Source organism: Haliotis rufescens, unplaced genomic scaffold (genome assembly GCF_023055435.1).
Source record: "Haliotis rufescens isolate VD_foot unplaced genomic scaffold, xgHalRufe1.0.p SCAF_57, whole genome shotgun sequence".
Classification (NCBI taxonomy): Eukaryota; Metazoa; Mollusca; class Gastropoda; order Lepetellida; family Haliotidae; genus Haliotis; species Haliotis rufescens.
Window position 1 is genome coordinate 1,873,390 of NW_025964301.1, and position 14,822 is coordinate 1,888,211.

The 14,822-nt window shown below is 38.1% G+C and overlaps 1 long non-coding RNA gene across 1 annotated transcript; it reads right to left on the bottom strand.

The window, feature by feature from the left end:
- Nucleotides 1-287: 287 nt before the first annotated feature.
- Nucleotides 288-8,186, bottom strand: LOC124137877. Its single transcript, XR_006861573.2, has 3 exons — nucleotides 8,064-8,186; nucleotides 4,346-4,493; nucleotides 288-650 (listed from the first exon to the last, which is right to left on the bottom strand). It is a non-coding gene; the product is annotated as an uncharacterized LOC124137877 (long non-coding RNA).
- Nucleotides 8,187-14,822: the final 6,636 nt, after the last annotated feature.

The following is a 14,822-nucleotide window of genomic DNA, read 5'->3' on the forward strand; positions in this document are numbered from 1 at the left end:
AGCTACGAATGTGAAGTATATTGATATATAAATATATATATATATATATTTATATGCCAAGGAGGGGAAACACGTGATGTAAGGCCGTTGACCGGAAAACCATATTGCAGATCAGGTATTTAGTCTTTATAGTCAGGAACGGGTGTTTGCACGTGTGCGTTGGGGGGGGGGGGGGGGGGGGGGGGGGGGGGGGGGGGCAAGGGTCACCAGAAGCAAGAATAAATGAGTGAATGAGACGAAGTGCTGTAGAATTACGCTACAAACTTCGTTTTAACAAAGAAATGTTCTGAAAAATGAAAATTCAAATTTAATATAAAAGGTAATCTTATACAAAAAACTTATATTCTTGGCATTTCCTTATCAGCGGTAAAAATGGCATTCTGCCCTAAAGTGGTGCCGACTCTTCGTAAATCCTGCCGTCAGTCACGTCTCACGTAACCCCTGACCTACAAAGGCCGAGGTTAGCTTTCGCGAGCACCTTCCAACAAAGATTTTTGCTTCAGATTTGCTCATTTTGAAAGAACGGTATTCCCTAATCGATGGTAGCCGAAGTCTTGGCGAGATAAAGTCGACTGGAGACGGTTAGGTGCAACATCTTGAAGTCTCCCAGATACGGGAAGCAGCGTGATGTCTTGTTGGATGACACTGGTCTAGAAATAAAGTAAATTACATATCTCTTGTCAAAACATCAGAGATAGATTGTTTCAATGCTTATTAACAGGAACTAAAATGAATTGTTGACACGTCTTGATGTTGTGTACAAATACCACCTGTATGTATGTATAAGTATCTACAACCACTCCAGCTCTGGAACGCACGGGAGCAACGCCGTGGCTATATTAGATATCAACGTGGATTAAAGGCAGGAAATGATTGTTTTACATTTAATTTCTTTATAGATTAGTTAATGTTAAAAGTAACCTGGAAATCTAGGTATTTATTAAACAAAACGTAACGTATGATAAAAAATACTCTCAAATTATCAACAAATTATATAGCATTAATAAACATTTATTTTAAAATAGTCACTTCCATATTTTCCAATGTTTTTTTACGGGAATGATACAGGTTTAAATTATAAATCAAACAATTATAGAAATATTCTTGTTTTAACGACATGTCTCTCTTATCTAAATAAAACAATATCTTTCAACATCAGGATAAATATAGAATATTAAAGCTTTCCCTCGTCAGACACCAGAACTATTCACAAGTTTAATAAAATTGGTGTTAAATTGAGTCATTTAGTATTTTATTTATTTCTTGCCGTTTATATTTTTCTGTTTCTCACTCGTGTGTGAATAGGTCGATAGCTGCGCGATCCTCAGCTTATCCCATTTGGATTTTAAAAGAATAATACTTATAACATGTCAAAAGTTGATACCTAATAATATAATACCATACAACGGCCAACCTTTAGAATTCAGTACACGAACGTACACGCTGGTTATCCGAATTCAATTAGATGTATTTCTATTGAGATGTGTCGATACGGAAATAGACTTCGTTCATTTATCTGTGAATGTACCACAATCAAATACACCTTTAATCTATCAAAATATTGGACTATGTGAGCATTTCAGAAAGAATAACAGGGGCGATATCGACAGGAAAAATGTCTTTGAAAGGCCACGTATGAATTCTTGGTGATTTGTGATCTCACTAAACTTGCAGAAATATCTTCATTACGCCGGCCTACCCAGAATGTTGACTACAGACAGTTGATACAATAATGCTAAAAATATATGATAGAGTGTGTATTGGAATCTCAGCCATCCGATTTCGAAAAACTAAAAAAGCCCACCAAAACAAAATTTATTAAATTCATAAAATAATTATATATGAACACTGGGCCATGGTACATCAACACTCACATTTTGAAATAAGAAAAACGTTTAAAGTGGTGACTAAATACTGACCCACAAGCATGAGTCAAAACATAATTGCGTGAACTTATTTACACACACATACATTTGTCACTATAACAAACTGCGATAGTTATGTCCATGTGAATAAATATAAAGCATAGTATCGCAATCTGACCCGGTGTGTGTGTGTGAGAGCGTGCGTGCTTGCGTGTGTGTGTGTGTGTCTGCCTGTGTGTGTATGTGTATGTGCGTGTGTGTGTGCCTGTGTGTGTATGTGTATATGTGTGTCTGTGTGTGCGTGTGTGCCTGTGTGTATATGTGTGTCTGTGTGTGCGTGTGTGTATGTGTCTGTGTGCGTGTGTGAGTGTGTGTTGTTTGTTGTCCTTAGTTCTCATAGTTCACAGAAGAAGATCTAGAGTTCATCTTGATATTTTCAGTGTCAAAGCTAATTATTAAAGCTGATTATTTGGAGAAAGTAAGCTGTGTGTGACACTCTCATTTGAAATGTTTGAATACCGTCAGACAATACCGTCTTTTCTGAAATTTATGTTTTGTAGTTTTACCCAAGAAGATTGAAATAATTTGACTGCACAGTTCTTCTTCTTATTATTTACTGATTAAAATAAAAGCAGCAAAGAGGGTTTGAGTGGGCATGACACAGTCTAATGCACAGGCTGGTTAGATTCATCATCAGCTCAGGGACATTGTCCCCTCCACAAGCAGCCCAGACAGCGAATGGGACTTCTCCCAGGAAGCGATGCCTAGTCAAACCAAACCCACCCAGATCCTTTCGGAGAATGTGAAGACTCCCAAACACTGCAGCCTTCTGCATAACCCATATTGTCAGAAGGGCTGTATTCCTGGTAGCAAACCCGGGTACTCTCCCAATGTCAGTCAACAGATTGGGAGGTACCAAACCCGAGGCAACAATGGATTGTCGGACAACTTGGTATTTGGGATGCAAGCGTGACATTTGAAAGCAAGGTCCGCATATTTACCATGTTTGTCCTGAACCTTGTCTATCGCATCAGTGACAAAAAGACAATGATATAAATGATTTCATTTGAATTATCAAAAAAGAACAGGATCAGGTATGTTGGCCTGGATACGTCTGAGGCTGTAATATGGATCTATTCCAAAGGCAAATATGTGCGAACTTCGCGCATGTAATGTCAAGCCTGAATCCCAATTAGGATGTTGTTCGATTCCCCATTGTCCTCAGTGCCTCAGACTTGGTACCTCATGATCTGGTGCTGCTGATATTGGGAAAGTCCGGGTTTGGTGTTCTATATTCAATACACCCCTTCTGACAATGTGAGTAATGCAGAAGGCTTCAGTGTTGGAGAGTTGTCAACCTTTGTGTTTTCGACTAGGCAGCGCTTCATTTATGAGAAATGATACAAATATTGCGAGGGGAATGCAATGCATTTTGGCAATATTCAAAAGCATTTGTTCTATGCTGACATACCAAGTTCATAAACGAGGCGAACCTAGACTCCACACCCGTCAGCAGCGCACCTGTCACTGATACGAGACGCAACTCCCCACTATGAATTGGGGTGCCCACACCACTGGACTACCCGTGCTCACTCATAAGTTTAGATTATGCAGGCTAACCTATCATAAACGTGAATACACTAATACAGTACTATTTTTACGGAAGCCTTTTAGGCACATTTGTCTTTTTCTTGAAATTTCAAGATACTAAGTTGATATTTCAAGATATTAAGTTGAAATTTCAAGATACATACCAAATTGAAACTTCAAGATAATGTTCTGAAATTTCTTGATATTAAGTTGAAATTTCAAGTTAAAACCTTAAAATTCCAACTTATGTATCTTGCAATTTTAACATAGCATCTTGGAATTTCAACTTAGTATCTTGAAATTTCAAGATAATAAGTTGAAATGAACATTACATCTTGAAATTTCAACTAAGTATCTTGAAATTTCAAGATAATAAGTTGGAATTAACATAACATCTTGAAATTTCAACTTAGAATTTTGAAATTTCAAGAAAAAAACAAATGGCCCTCAAAGACTTACGTACTATTTGCATTAACGCCGAAAATTACTGTCACAGTATTTCAATATAAAGGAATGCAGTTTTATTTATAAGAGGCACTCAGTGCATGGGAACACTATCTGCATCCCGTAAAACAACTTATCTAAATTATCTTAAAAACAATTTATTAATTTGTTTGGGAAACAGATTTCCTTCTTTTAACCAATTAAGATTTTCAGATTACATAATCTTTAGAACCTGGTTAGCCGCCAAATGACACAACGATGACCTGTTAAGTCTGTATTAATTGATAGTATCACTGTTTCAATGTTTTATTTTGGCACGTGTCTTCTGGTGTATATATTATAATTTGACACATTTTCTAAGTGTGCTCCATTAGAAAGTATGCATAACATGCCTATCCGTAAACACAAATTATACTGATGTGAATATGTTTCACTCTCATGCTCACCCTTCTGTCTTCCTCGTGTTGTTTTCTGTCGAGGGGGTAGCCTTCTGGTTAAAGCCTTCGCTCATCATGCCCGGGGTCGATTCCCTACACTGGTACAATGTTTGAAGCCCGTTTCTGGTGTCCCCGCCGTGATATTGCTTGAATATTGCTGAAAGAGGCGTAAAGCCATCTCACCCATTCACTCCTCGTGTTATTGGAAACAATATGTAACAGGCATAAATGTCCGGAATAACACATGCACATGGAATATTATTTGAAGAGCTTAGAGCCATAAGGGCCAATGTCATGTGGAGTCTGTTTTGAGAAAAGTGATGAAAACACATATGCATGTTAATGAACTTTTTTTTTACCGATAAATTCCTAGACATTAACGCATTCTGACAGCAGAGATATAAATATTATTATAAAAAAAACATTCAAAAAAGGAAACAAACTTATGTTTTTAATTTGTGTAAGGGTGGAAAGGGCCAATTGTCTGTATTTTGGCCCTTTAATTACCCTCAGGCATTTGCATGGGATTTAACAAGTGAGATTGATAAACTTCTACTGGAAGTACAAACATATACTATTGAAGTACTTTTAAATGATTTAAACTCATGCCAACTTTGTTGAAATAGTTGAAATATGATAATAAGGTGACAAACTTTCAAAATCTCTCTCATTCAACCACACACTGAAATGAGAGCTAAAAGGGCCAAAATCTAGCAAAGTGACTTTGGCCCTTTTGAAACTTGACTTTGGCCCCTTTTATAGAATTCTAAGTAGCTATATTCCAAAAACGCATCAATGAAAACATACAATATTTTTTCTACAGGTAGACAAGAACTCATAGATGTTATTTATGCAATAATATGCAAAAAGGGCCAAAGTCCATTTTGGCCCCTTTTAGCTCTAAGCTCTTCATTTATTATTGAGTGAAGTTCAAAGTTACTTTTGAAAATCAATATTTACAAATTTTCGCTTTTTTGCTGTTTCTTTTCCTCATTTATGTTACGATCATTTACAATATAGGAGAAAATATAAATGTAATTCAGCTTCATCATCGACAGTGTTTTCGCCATTCCCATCAACAGAGGCATCAACACAATCGTACGACGTGAAATGTACCAGCTTCATGGTGCCAGCTCTGTTCAATACGTTATGGTTGGTTGGTTTGTTGTTTAAAGACGCACTCAGCAATATTCCAGCTATATGACGGCGGTCTGTAAGTAATCGAGTCTGAACCAGACAATCCAGTGATTGATATCATGAGCATCAATCCACGCAATTGGGATCGATGCAATGCATCAACCAAGGCAGCGAGCCTCACCACCCGATCCCTTAGTCGCATCTTACGACAAGCGTAGTCGCCTTTTGCGACAAGCATGGGTTGCTGAAGATCTATTCTACCCCGGATCTTCATAGTTCCCATCCGTTATGGGGGCAGTCGATGTGAATGGTGTATTTTGACGGTTTTCCTTTTCTATCTGATCTGTTTTTTATGGAATGAGTACTTACTTTTCAGAAAAAATAGTGTTTACTAACAGTTTTAAATAATACACTAAACAGTAAAGCAGACTGGTTAATGGTCACATTTTCATTATTCTCTTTTGTTGCATTTGATGTAGCGGGCTGCTGACAGACATGTACCAGTGACACAAATGTACACTCATCCAATGACCGGGGTAAAAATGTACATGTTGTCATCATGCGATGGGTGGCATATTTGGGGTGGCACGTGGTCTTGTGTACAGCACATATGTCACATATCAGGCGAAGTTAAGCATCGTTGGTCGCGATGGATGGGAGACCGTGTTCGGTAGCTTGGCCTTTGAGGGTTTCTAGGGCTCTGCAGCACATAGAAGAAGAAGAAGAAGAAGAAGAAGAATATTTATTGTACATAAACACCCACTGGACACAGGGTACAAAACATGAACATGACCTATTAAAACATTGACATACAAAACAGAATACAAATATTGCTATGATTATATTGTTAGGGACGAGATGCAGATTTTCTTTGCCCTGAACATTTTGTGAATGAAATTAGAGATAATTTTTGCAAAGTGCTCTGGTGGATTTAATTTTAGCGATAGTGGGTGCATTGCAAAGCCGGGTGATGATTTGAGTTACCCTCTCAGATCTTTGTAGAGAGGGCATCGCAACAGGAAGTGTTTCTCAACTTCTGTTTCATCAAAATCACAGAAGGTACATAATCTTTCTTCTGTTGGAGTGTTGAAGTATCATATGATGTCTTCTTGAACAAAATACCTTTTTGTTCAAAATAGGTCTCTGTTCACCCAATGGAAAAGGTCCACGGTAGGATGAGATGGTGATGTGACTGTCACCGTCTATCGCCTCAATGGAAGTTTGGGTCCTATACGCCTCATGGAGCTGAGAATGAAAATCGAGGGCGCACTGATCCATTGAAACATGTGTAAGGAGTAATGTCCCTTTGTATGTATGCAACCAAGCTCCATCCCAGCACGTGCCACCGTCGTTACCCACAGGGTGTCATCGCTGCCAACAGTGTGAAGCGGCCATTACACGAATCTTGAAACATTTCCCTCTAACCCCCAATGAAGTGACATTTATATTTTTGTGCATGTCTTTGGGCATGCCATTATGATGAACTGGGAAAAGGTTTACGTCTGATGTACAATTCAATAAATACTCCCGAGATATAGACTAACTAACATCTAGTCTCTGAAAAGGAACATATTTTACAGAAGAAACAGTTGCTAAATTATAGTTATAAAATATAATAAAAAGGAGCCCAGAGACTTTCTTCAGATACTGCAGTAATCTAGACTTCCCAAACATTATAGAATTGCATGGGGTGTTTTGGATATATTTGTTTCAGGGTCTGAGATAGTAAAACATTATTTAATTGAATGCCCAGGCCACAATCGTATCAGACTAAATTTAAGAAATCAAGTACTTGAGAAAAGCAGCACACATTCTCTAATGACCCCAGACTATAAGACTTCGTGTCTGCATCGGGAAAATGTGATACGTTATATATACATACATTGTGCATTGAGTTTTTTTGAATGGTGTATTTTGACAGTTTTCCTTTTTTACCTGATCTGTTTTTTATGGAATGAGTACTTATTTTTCAGAAAAAATAGTGTTTACTAACGGTTTTAAATAATACACAAAACAATAAAGCAGACTGGTTAATCGTCACATTTTCATTATTCTCTTTTGTTGCATTTGATGTAGCATTGCTCCAAGTATATAATGAATAAGTCCATGGATTTATATATAGTAATTCTATCCTTAAAGATGAACGTTCGATAGTCATTTACATCTTGCAGTTATTATTTATCTTATCTAGAAATTATTTAAACTAATGATTATTACCTAAGGGACTTGTGCAAGTCTACATTTGATGTGTAGGGCGCAAACAGATTTTCAAAGGTCCAAGTCGCCCCATAACTTAAATACTACATCATATACCTTATGTTAAACCGGATTGTACTGCAAACTGTACTGTCCGTAGTAACAATGAAGGTTCAATGAATAAGATGCATGCACCAGTAAACAATAGGCAGATATTAGCATATCTTTTGTATGTCTTCGAGTTGGGAACGAAAAAACTTGCATTCTGAAAATAATAGAATAAGAATATCCTTATCAAAACGCTCCTTATCGTGGATTTTGTTTTTAGAATTTTAACCGAAAAACAAATAATTGGGGCAGTCGGGGGCTAAAAGCGACGTAAAACAACACTCACTCATCATGTTATAAAGGTTCATACGTCAAGGAAATCTTTCAAAATGAAATTCAAAACGTCATCGCCAGACATCTCCATTGCCTGCTGAAACAGTTTCCATCGAGCTTAAGGGGCAAAGCAGTGATGAAATGTATATGAAAATTATGTCAATTCTTAATTAAGAAGTATCCCATAAATTTAGACCCAGGTCCGTGTGCAGATGACAACAACGTGTAGTTTGATGGACTTTGAAAATGTGACTCACTGACGGTCCATCAGCAGAACAATTGCCGTCAATCATTGCCAGAGCATCAGTAGTACCTGATGACAACAGCGGGCTGCTGACAGACATGTACCAGTGACACAAATGTACACTCATCCAATGACCGGGGTAAAAATGTACATGTTGTCATCATGCGATGGGTGGCATATTTGGGGTGGCACGTGGTCTTGTGTACAGCACATATGTCACATATCAGGCGAAGTTAAGCATCGTTGGTCGCGATGGATGGGAGACCGTGTTCGGTAGCTTGGCCTTTGAGGGTTTCTAGGGCTCTGCAGCACATAGAAGAAGAAGAAGAAGAAGAAGAAGAATATTTATTGTACATAAACACCCACTGGACACAGGGTACAAAACATGAACATGACCTATTAAAACATTGACATACAAAACAGAATACAAATATTGCTATGATTATATTGTTAGGGACGAGATGCAGATTTTCTTTGCCCTGAACATTTTGTGAATGAAATTAGAGATAATTTTTGCAAAGTGCTCTGGTGGATTTAATTTTAGCGATAGTGGGTGCATTGCAAAGCCGGGTGATGATTTGAGTTACCCTCTCAGATCTTTGTAGAGAGGGCATCGCAACAGGAAGTGTTTCTCAACTTCTGTTTCATCAAAATCACAGAAGGTACATAATCTTTCTTCTGTTGGAGTGTTGAAGTATCATATGATGTCTTCTTGAACAAAATACCTTTTTGTTCAAAATAGGTCTCTGTTCACCCAATGGAAAAGGTCCACGGTAGGATGAGATGGTGATGTGACTGTCACCGTCTATCGCCTCAATGGAAGTTTGGGTCCTATACGCCTCATGGAGCTGAGAATGAAAATCGAGGGCGCACTGATCCATTGAAACATGTGTAAGGAGTAATGTCCCTTTGTATGTATGCAACCAAGCTCCATCCCAGCACGTGCCACCGTCGTTACCCACAGGGTGTCATCGCTGCCAACAGTGTGAAGCGGCCATTACACGAATCTTGAAACATTTCCCTCTAACCCCCAATGAAGTGACATTTATATTTTTGTGCATGTCTTTGGGCATGCCATTATGATGAACTGGGAAAAGGTTTACGTCTGATGTACAATTCAATAAATACTCCCGAGATATAGACTAACTAACATCTAGTCTCTGAAAAGGAACATATTTTACAGAAGAAACAGTTGCTAAATTATAGTTATAAAATATAATAAAAAGGAGCCCAGAGACTTTCTTCAGATACTGCAGTAATCTAGACTTCCCAAACATTATAGAATTGCATGGGGTGTTTTGGATATATTTGTTTCAGGGTCTGAGATAGTAAAACATTATTTAATTGAATGCCCAGGCCACAATCGTATCAGACTAAATTTAAGAAATCAAGTACTTGAGAAAAGCAGCACACATTCTCTAATGACCCCAGACTATAAGACTTCGTGTCTGCATCGGGAAAATGTGATACGTTATATATACTTACATTGTGCATTGAGTTTTTTTGAATGGTGTATTTTGACAGTTTTCCTTTTTTACCTGATCTGTTTTTTATGGAATGAGTACTTATTTTTCAGAAAAAATAGTGTTTACTAACGGTTTTAAATAATACACAAAACAATAAAGCAGACTGGTTAATCGTCACATTTTCATTATTCTCTTTTGTTGCATTTGATGTAGCATTGCTCCAAGTATATAATGAATAAGTCCATGGATTTATATATAGTAATTCTATCCTTAAAGATGAACGTTCGATAGTCATTTACATCTTGCAGTTATTATTTATCTTATCTAGAAATTATTTAAACTAATGATTATTACCTAAGAGACTTGTGCAAGTCTACATTTGATGTGTAGGGCGCAAACAGATTTTCAAAGGTCCAAGTCGCCCCATAACTTAAATACTACATCATATACCTTATGTTAAACCGGATTGTACTGCAAACTGTACTGTCCGTAGTAACAATGAAGGTTCAATGAATAAGATGCATGCACCAGTAAACAATAGGCAGATATTAGCATATCTTTTGTATGTCTTCGAGTTGGGAACGAAAAAACTTGCATTCTGAAAATAATAGAATAAGAATATCCTTATCAAAACGCTCCTTATCGTGGATTTTGTTTTTAGAATTTTAACCGAAAAACAAATAATTGGGGCAGTCGGGGGCTAAAAGCGACGTAAAACAACACTCACTCATCATGTTATAAAGGTTCATACGTCAAGGAAATCTTTCAAAATGAAATTCAAAACGTCATCGCCAGACATCTCCATTGCCTGCTGAAACAGTTTCCATCGAGCTTAAGGGGCAAAGCAGTGATGAAATGTATATGAAAATTATGTCAATTCTTAATTAAGAAGTATCCCATAAATTTAGACCCAGGTCCGTGTGCAGATGACAACAACGTGTAGTTTGATGGACTTTGAAAATGTGACTCACTGACGGTCCATCAGCAGAACAATTGCCGTCAATCATTGCCAGAGCATCAGTAGTACCTGATGACAACAGCGGGCTGCTGACAGACATGTACCAGTGACACAAATGTACACTCATCCAATGACCGGGGTAAAAATGTACATGTTGTCATCATGCGATGGGTGGCATATTTGGGGTGGCACGTGGTCTTGTGTACAGCACATATGTCACATATCAGGCGAAGTTAAGCATCGTTGGTCGCGATGGATGGGAGACCGTGTTCGGTAGCTTGGCCTTTGAGGGTTTCTAGGGCTCTGCAGCACATAGAAGAAGAAGAAGAAGAAGAAGAAGAATATTTATTGTACATAAACACCCACTGGACACAGGGTACAAAACATGAACATGACCTATTAAAACATTGACATACAAAACAGAATACAAATATTGCTATGATTATATTGTTAGGGACGAGATGCAGATTTTCTTTGCCCTGAACATTTTGTGAATGAAATTAGAGATAATTTTTGCAAAGTGCTCTGGTGGATTTAATTTTAGCGATAGTGGGTGCATTGCAAAGCCGGGTGATGATTTGAGTTACCCTCTCAGATCTTTGTAGAGAGGGCATCGCAACAGGAAGTGTTTCTCAACTTCTGTTTCATCAAAATCACAGAAGGTACATAATCTTTCTTCTGTTGGAGTGTTGAAGTATCATATGATGTCTTCTTGAACAAAATACCTTTTTGTTCAAAATAGGTCTCTGTTCACCCAATGGAAAAGGTCCACGGTAGGATGAGATGGTGATGTGACTGTCACCGTCTATCGCCTCAATGGAAGTTTGGGTCCTATACGCCTCATGGAGCTGAGAATGAAAATCGAGGGCGCACTGATCCATTGAAACATGTGTAAGGAGTAATGTCCCTTTGTATGTATGCAACCAAGCTCCATCCCAGCACGTGCCACCGTCGTTACCCACAGGGTGTCATCGCTGCCAACAGTGTGAAGCGGCCATTACACGAATCTTGAAACATTTCCCTCTAACCCCCAATGAAGTGACATTTATATTTTTGTGCATGTCTTTGGGCATGCCATTATGATGAACTGGGAAAAGGTTTACGTCTGATGTACAATTCAATAAATACTCCCGAGATATAGACTAACTAACATCTAGTCTCTGAAAAGGAACATATTTTACAGAAGAAACAGTTGCTAAATTATAGTTATAAAATATAATAAAAAGGAGCCCAGAGACTTTCTTCAGATACTGCAGTAATCTAGACTTCCCAAACATTATAGAATTGCATGGGGTGTTTTGGATATATTTGTTTCAGGGTCTGAGATAGTAAAACATTATTTAATTGAATGCCCAGGCCACAATCGTATCAGACTAAATTTAAGAAATCAAGTACTTGAGAAAAGCAGCACACATTCTCTAATGACCCCAGACTATAAGACTTCGTGTCTGCATCGGGAAAATGTGATACGTTATATATACATACATTGTGCATTGAGTTTTTTTGAATGGTGTATTTTGACAGTTTTCCTTTTTTACCTGATCTGTTTTTTATGGAATGAGTACTTATTTTTCAGAAAAAATAGTGTTTACTAACGGTTTTAAATAATACACAAAACAATAAAGCAGACTGGTTAATCGTCACATTTTCATTATTCTCTTTTGTTGCATTTGATGTAGCATTGCTCCAAGTATATAATGAATAAGTCCATGGATTTATATATAGTAATTCTATCCTTAAAGATGAACGTTCGATAGTCATTTACATCTTGTAGTTATTATTTATCTTATCTAGAAATTATTTAAACTAATGATTATTACCTAAGAGACTTGTGCAAGTCTACATTTGATGTGTAGGGCGCAAACAGATTTTCAAAGGTCCAAGTCGCCCCATAACTTAAATACTACACCATATACCTTATGTTAAACCGGATTGTACTGCAAACTGTACTGTCCGTAGTAACAGGGTTCAATGAATAAGATACATGCACCAGTAAACAATAGGCAGATATTAGCATATCTTTTGTATGTCTTCGAGTTGGGAACGAAAAAACTTGCATTCTGAAAATAATAGAAAAAGAAAATCCTTATCAAAACGCTCCTTATCGTGGATTTTGTTTTAGAATTTTAACCGAAAAACAAATAATTCTGCCATTGTGGCGTTTTCAGGATACTATCACCAAATCACAATAGCGAAAATGTCTTTGTGAAATGACAACCTCAGCTGTTTAGAGATATATGTGACGTCACATAAACATACCATCAGATACCATGGGAACTTTGACACCCGCTGTCATGTTAGGGGATTTCCTGACTGCCTCCTTGTCAAATAGAGTGATCTCCCCTTGGCAGTATCACTTCGAGTCAAGTGGAATTGGGAGCTTGTCAGTTACCAGCTCGATCTTATCAGCCCATATTAACTTTTGACATCGCTGATAAATTACACATTGCTAATGAAATATGGAGAGCGGGAGGTATGGGCCTGATAGGCGCTGAGTAAGGGATTCCAGGTGCTTCGTATCGTAGCTGCAGCGACAGCTAAACGTCCCTCAGTCGCTCGGACGTGCGCGTTGTAACGTAACACCGTGTGATGAACACTAGCCATTAACGCAGGGCTTGTACCGAAGCCCCTGCTCCGAACACCTTCCCTTCCTCGCGCTCAAGATGGTGGCGGTTGATACAGACTGCAGCAGAGTGATGTTTGTAAACATCTGTAAACTAAACAAATAATTAAATAAATAACTGCAAATGATTAATTGGACGCCACGGTTGGGTATAAGACAATGACGTTAATATCACCGATGACAGCTATAAAGAATATAAAAAAATAAATCTTTTATATTATCTTAGATATAAGTGCATATGTACTATGAATCTTACGAATGTCGGCGATGCATTGACAGACACAGATATACGCTTTTATGTACATGATGACGGATACAGAAAAACTGTAGAATAATTTGTCGTAAATATCGCATCATCTTAGTGCGTCATCAAGACAATGAACCCATTTTACTTGCTGACACACATCTGAGTGAATGTAGGCCTTGAGTTAAAAGAAATTAAAACAATTAGTGATGAATGGAGAAGCATCAAGGAAGTGTTCTGTTCCACATCTGATCTGGCATGATCTTCTCTACACTGTTACGTGACTATCGTAACTTCGCGGATCTTCCTCTACGATTTTGTCCGAATGATGGAGAAGTCGGAGTTAATCAAATGATAAGATTTTGGCAGGTAGCTGGCTTCTTAAAGCTGCCGTCATTCCCACACAGCAATGCACTTTCCGTGTTTAGATTATTTGTATGGATAACCTGCCGCATGTTGATACTTTCTTTTGGCTAATTAATAATAATAACATACAGTAAAATACGGTTATAACGAACTCGAAGGGACCACTTATGTTAATTCGTTATAACCGTAGTTCGTTATAAGCATATGTACAACATCTATACAGAAAATGGACGGCGCCAAGAAACAGTTCGTTATATCCGACAGTTCGTTATAAGCGTAGTTTACTGTACATTTAGTATGTGCTTTTTTAGAAGATGTCAGTTGTTGCTTGTTTCCGTTGTGTCGTGGCTGATGTTGGACCCGACATATAACACAAACTGTAAATGTACCGAGTAAGACCTTTTGCATAAAAGTACCACTTGAAAAACGCAACACCTTAGTGCCTTTCCCAACGGGGAGATATCAAGATATATTATTGAATAATACATATTCTGTAGTCATTGAGTATGGTTTTACGCCGCTTCTAAAACAGACCAGCAATATTAAGGCGGGGACACCAGAAATGTGCTTTGTATCCATATGGTGAGTGATTGAGTTGGGTTTAACGCCGCTTTTAACAGTATTCCAGTTGTATCGCGGCGTGTCAGCTTGATGTGGGAGGAAAGCTCGAAGTGATGCAGGTCTCAGACGTTTACCACTTCGGTGAAACCCACGAGCACGGGTATGGTGCTGATAAACCTAAAACATAATCGGGGCGGACCGGGATTCGAACCCACAATCACAGGTTTCTGGCGTGCCCAATGGACGCAACTCTGCACAGCGAATCGCGGTGCCTTAGATGACAGGGCTACCCGTGCCCACTTTACCCATA